We start from the raw sequence: 5,794 nt of genomic DNA on the forward strand, positions 1-5,794 counted from the left end.
AGGGTGTGAATTTTTCTGAGAGGCCAGATTATTTATTTCAGCCAACCTTAATAAAATGTGAAAAGCGCAAACCTGCGAACAAACTATGTCCTGTGCAGTAATATTTTTGAAATGCTCTAGTTTGTCCTTTGGAACAGAATACTGGTTGCAAAACTGGAACTCAAAGAAACAGAACAGTTCAATACTTTCACAAAAAGGAAGAGTAACTTAAGCAATAAGTACACCATTACATTACTGATGCTACATTATGCATCTATTGAACAGAAACATAGATCAAGCATAAATTCTAGTAAGAGTGGAATAGTTGTACTGCATCCTACAAGATGCATAACAAGGTTACTTCAGCTGTTTTTCTAGATAATGAACCAGATAATACCATAACAAGGTTACTTCAGTTGTTCAACAGCCTAAGGATTGATGAGTGTCAGATAATGAACCAGATAATACCATAACAGGAATGACTTGGGCGCATAAAAAGTTTGGAACGAAACATGTTCATTCACAGTGATAGAAAAAGAATTATTAGAGGTTCTATGAGTTACTGGTTCACAACAGTAATAGCGTGAACCATGAATAATCTGACCTGAATTTACTTTAAAACAGGGATGCATCAGTCCATCATCTGTTACAACCTCATACAATGGATGTGAAAGCTGGAGAAATTCTGGCTTCCTTGTAGAGACTATAACCTATAGTAAAAAGAATCAATGGATATTAATGAAGTCTCCAGTGTGTTGTAAGCAATGACTGCCAAACAGACACTTCTACAAAACTGGTATAAGGGAGAGATAAAAACTTACCATTTCAAACAGATCTCTCCATCCCACATCATTAGGAAGAAAGCGATTGAATGCATGATTCATCATTTTGTTTGTATAATGGAAATCTGAATTAGTAATGAGAAGCAACTTTTTTCCAGCCTGATAGTTTGTTGGAGGAAAAGCCAGCATATCAGCACAATGGTTTTGTTACACTGAATTGATCATACAACACCATAAATGTAGAAGATTAAGAGAACACCTCACACTCGTTATAGAAAGGGTGACTTTCATGTGTATAGTCAAAATACACCTTGAAATACAAGTACATACATATCTCTAGACTATACATATCTCTAATACCCGTCCCGCATTCACATCTGGAGAGAACTGGACGCATAGACTGGACTGAAAGTCACTAAACAACTGTACAGACAGTCCCTAAGTCATGATGTCCATGGACTGATGTGCAGAAGGGACATGTAGCACTCGAAGGTGCCACAAAGCAACCTTTTTACGGATGAAGTGGATTTCAATCTCAATGTGATTCGCCTTCGTGCGATGATGAATATCCTATGCACCTTGAAGTAAATTAATTCACATGAATTCATGGCATGGGACAACTGTGTTAAAAACAGAATATCCTATGCATACTAAGCATGCGAAATGGCATGACAAAACAACACTTGTATATGAGCATCATACTACCTTGTAAAGTTCTCTTCGGCGAATACGTTGAATGATTTCTTTTGCTTTTTTCAGTTCATTGTTGGGAGCAGTCTCAATGGTTTTGATGATTGTGTCATCCAACTGTAATTTTAGGGGATGTAAGATAGGCTGGAAAATTATGGCTGTAATAACAATGACAGAAACCAGGATATGATCTTTACCTGCCTCAATAGCCTCATCGCGAAATTCAGCTGCATAGCCTTCCTCGCCAAACAAATGAGCACGTCTCCTATGCTCTTCCAGTTCTGTCTTCTTTTTTATAACAAGGTCTTTCATCTTGCTCGCTTTAAGTTGCTCGAGTCTTAAAACTTCAGATTCCACCTATATTTTAGACCAATATACAATCTCAGAACATTCCAAGCTCAAACATAGAAAAACATAGCAACAGTGGCATGAGCAATATCTGAAGAACAATGAACTCACGTAGCTGAGGAAGTCAATAGAGAGGGTGTTAGGCTCAGTTATTTCATGTTCAGAAGCAGCAATATTGCACGTTACATTCTGGAACATCTGCTGTTCTTCAAGTGGTGTATCCATGAGATTCCAAAGTTCAAGCATGCTAGAGGCCAAATCTTGAAGCTGTGACATTCAGAATTTCATATTAACAATGTTAAAGACACTAAATAATTGAAAATTGTTGAGGGTTGCCTGTGCTGAAGAATCAAATTTGACACTAGTGAATGCACTGAATAATCAAAAAGATTGACGGTTGACTGCGCTGAATCATTGAAATTTCTTAAGTGATACAAAGAGTGCTAACCTTTTGCATCCTCTGGACTTTCAATTCACGCAGTCTGCTTGTAGCTGATGCAGGGCTTTCAATTGTACAGTTGCTTAGGTTCTTTGATTCATCAGCCTCACCCAGGCTAGGGTGCACCTCATTTACTGTTTGTTTGAAGTCTACACCAAGCACCTCGCATAACGAATGCAAAGTGTTAAGATGTTCCATGACTTGCTTCAGCCGATCACTCTGTTAAAAACAGGCACAGACAATAAGATTTATAGACTTGTATGAGTATTGAAGGAAAATAATAGACATGGGGAGTAATATTCATTAGACAGATAAAGAGGATTTGAACAAGTGATGCTGACCTTCTCCTTCTGAAGGGATTGCAGCTCTTTCGTTAGCTCCTCCAGCTTTCTTAAAGACTGATCAGACTGATCCACATGAATTCTAAAGGGTACAAAATCTGCAGGCCTGATTTCAGATGCAACCTTCTTAATTTGCTCTATGACATCAACAAATTGGTCCCATCTTTCAACTTTCTTCTTTCTCATCTCCTCCAAGTATGGGACCTTACCGTGAGTAATAAAGTATAACCGAGCAGACTTTGGATGGTATTTGAGTGTACCAATTTCTTTCTACGACATATAACTTAAGCGACAAGTTTTCAGCAGCATAAGACCATTTTTCTTTAAAACAAAGTTTGCACGGTGACATATAAATCTGCTCCATGAGCTGAATACTCAAGTGACTCAGTAAGTTAAGTCAGAGTGGACTGTCCTCGTGTTGTGTACACAGTATTTCATAAAATAATCAACATTTAAGATGCAAATCTAAATGACAAAATGGCACATGGGCTATTCTTAGTTAGCTCTTTTTGTGTGGGTGGGTACGGGGATGGGGGGAGTGGGGGTCCAATACCAAAAGCACATAGAGAATGGGCAAGAAAAGAAGCACCTGACATGAATCCTCTATAAAGAGTTCGCTGTCACAAAAGAAAACATCCACAGCAGTATCATACTATAGTACCACTTTATCTTACTTATCAATATCACAAATCCTAACCACTAAGCTCACTGGATAAGTTGATGCAAATCAAGTAACTACGTATGCTGTATTTGGGAACTCTACCTAGAGTAAATACTATTAAATGTTTCATGAATTTATAATTATAATTCTTCAAGTGTAAGAATGTATATCACATGCACTCTGAATTCCAAAATACTAACAATTCAGTGTTATATAACTTCTACACAGTAGCGGAACCTGTGCTCATTGTCACATATTCACCTTCCAGCATCAAAGAAATAATGTATCGATAACAATGAATGTGATACTAAACAGATTTCACACCTTATGCACCACTAATTGTTCATCATAATCCCAAAAGTGTGTACCACACCACAAACATCCTAAGACTTTGATGTACCAACCAGGCAAAGCCCAACACAATATATTTTCATTCTTCATCAAACCAAAATGCTCTGTAATAGGGAAGAAAGAGCTCGGTTGAACCGATGTCCTGAAAATTATCGTCAGTACCACTAGATATTATCCTGAAAAAAAAGGAGATTAACAGTATCTACCAGATCACTACCAAATACTATCTTGCAGCTAGTAATAGCCAATTGCCTATGAAAGAACCACCAAGTTGTTTCCGGGATGCAGAGCTAGTAATAACCACATGTTTTATGGATTGCAGGAAAAAAGAAGTACATTTTGCTACTCTGAGCTCTACCGTCAAATTTCCTCCCACTAAAACCAGAAATCACGGAAGTGCGCAGAAAATCGTCCGAAATTGGGAAAGGATCTCGGTTGGTGTGACTCACTAGGCTTGAAGAAGATGGAGAGACCATGAGTGGCGAGTTCTCCTTCTTATTGGTGAAGAGGATGTTCTCCGGCTTGAGGTCGCGGTGGATGATGTCATGCCGATGGCAGAGCTGGACGACCACGACGATGGTGCGGGTGACATTGGCGGCGGCGCACTCGGTGTAGTGCCCCTGCGCGACGATGCGGTCCAAGAGCTCGCCGCCCTCGCAGAGCTCCATGACGAGGTGGACGGTGCCCTCGTCCCCGCACGCCTCCCGCAGGGACATGACGCTCGGGCTCTTGGGCAGGTGGCGCATGATGGCCACCTCCCGGCGCACGTCCTCCACGTCGATGGCCGTCCGCAGCTTGCGCTTGGAGATGGACTTGCAGGCGAGCAGCTCCTTGGTGTCCCGATCCATACACAGGTATGTCACCCCGAACTCCCCGCGGTCGAGCTCCCTGTCCAGGACGTACTTGTCATCGATCCCGATGACCTCGCACCCCTCGTCGCCCGGCCAGAACCGAGAGCCGCTTCTGCCCGTCGCCGCCGCCGCCGTTCCGCGCTTGGTGCGGCTTCTTCTTTGCGTTGGATGCGGGGAAGTGCGAGGAGCTGACGTCCTCCCACGCGATGGTGGTCGGCGAGCGGCAGCAGTTGCCCATGGCCGCCCGAGATCGAAAGGCGTGGCGGGAGGCTAGGGTTGGAGCGGTATTTGGGGCGCTGGGGTGGGCGCGGGTGGGCGGCGCGGTGGGCGCGCAGGCGGATAAGAGTGAGAGCTGGTGAAAGTGACTCGCGGCGCCGGATAGAGATCTAGGTATTTTGGGTTAAGTTCGACGGTTTCGAGTTGGCTCACGAACTTAATTTAAGAACGTGGGTACCCACGTTCCTAATAGGTTAAGTTCGACGGTTTTGGCTAGGGCCCACGAACTTAATTTAAGAACGTGGGTACCCACGTTCTTAAAAAAACTCATGAACTTAACTGATATAAGAACGTCGGTACCCACGTTCTTAACAAAACCCACGAACATTTATCAGTTTCTTGTAGTGTCCACACATTCGGCCGAGCACCCTCCACCGTCCACGGGCTCCAAACCAGCGGTGAAGGCCAGATATGGGGGCACGGATCCTTCTCTGTTCGACGACCCTCAATCCTCCATTGTTCTCCGCGCACCGTGATAGCTCTTCGGTTCAGAGCGCGAGAGATGGAGGATGAGGAGGTCTCAACTTCGACTAGATTTTATACCTGAGGCCCGAGTCCGACCAGCGCTAATCCTAGCGGGGATTCCGGGGATTCGGTCTCTGGCTTTGTCGCGCGTTTGTTACGACCTGAGAAGGAGCCGACGAGGGAGAGGGTTGACTCTATGCAACCGGGCCCACCGCCAGTCGGCCAGGAGCAGACACAGGCGCAGTCCATTCTGTCAGCACGCTGCGACCCCCACTGTCCAGTGGGCCCCAGCTGTCAGCGCCAAGTCACCCTCGAGTTGGGCCATGCGGTTAAGGGAGCTGGGCGAGTAGAGGGAAGAAACAGCCCAACACGAGTTTTCCTTATTTTCTCATTAATATTTTTATTCTTTTCTATTTTGTTTTCTATTCCCTAATTTCAAATTCAGATTTGATTCTAGGTTCAAACTCCAATTTAGATGTAACAAACAAAATCATCCCCGCATGATGCAATTTTATTATTTATTTGGAATAATACTAACGCTTAATTCATGAGAGAGAGAAAATAATTCACTCGTATCATCAATTGAGAATATTTATGTTTATTAAGAGATT

General features: G+C 43.2%; 2 pseudogenes across 2 annotated transcripts; both read right to left on the minus strand.

Annotated features, from left to right (window-relative positions):
* Positions 1-1,033: 1,033 nt before the first annotated feature.
* Positions 1,034-3,278, minus strand: LOC103634618 (65-kDa microtubule-associated protein pseudogene; annotated as a pseudogene). The gene is made up of 6 exons (NR_160753.1): positions 2,580-3,278; positions 2,248-2,457; positions 1,911-2,066; positions 1,649-1,808; positions 1,467-1,568; positions 1,034-1,339 (listed from the first exon to the last, which is right to left on the minus strand). The product of NR_160753.1 is annotated as a 65-kDa microtubule-associated protein pseudogene (transcript).
* Positions 3,279-3,484: 206 nt separating this feature from the next.
* LOC100192957 (calcium-dependent protein kinase pseudogene) lies at positions 3,485-4,744 on the minus strand (annotated as a pseudogene). The gene has a single exon (NR_160752.1). The product of NR_160752.1 is annotated as a calcium-dependent protein kinase pseudogene (transcript).
* Positions 4,745-5,794: the final 1,050 nt, after the last annotated feature.

Source organism: Zea mays, chromosome 1 (assembly GCF_902167145.1).
Source record: "Zea mays cultivar B73 chromosome 1, Zm-B73-REFERENCE-NAM-5.0, whole genome shotgun sequence".
NCBI classification, from domain to species: Eukaryota; Viridiplantae; Streptophyta; class Magnoliopsida; order Poales; family Poaceae; genus Zea; species Zea mays.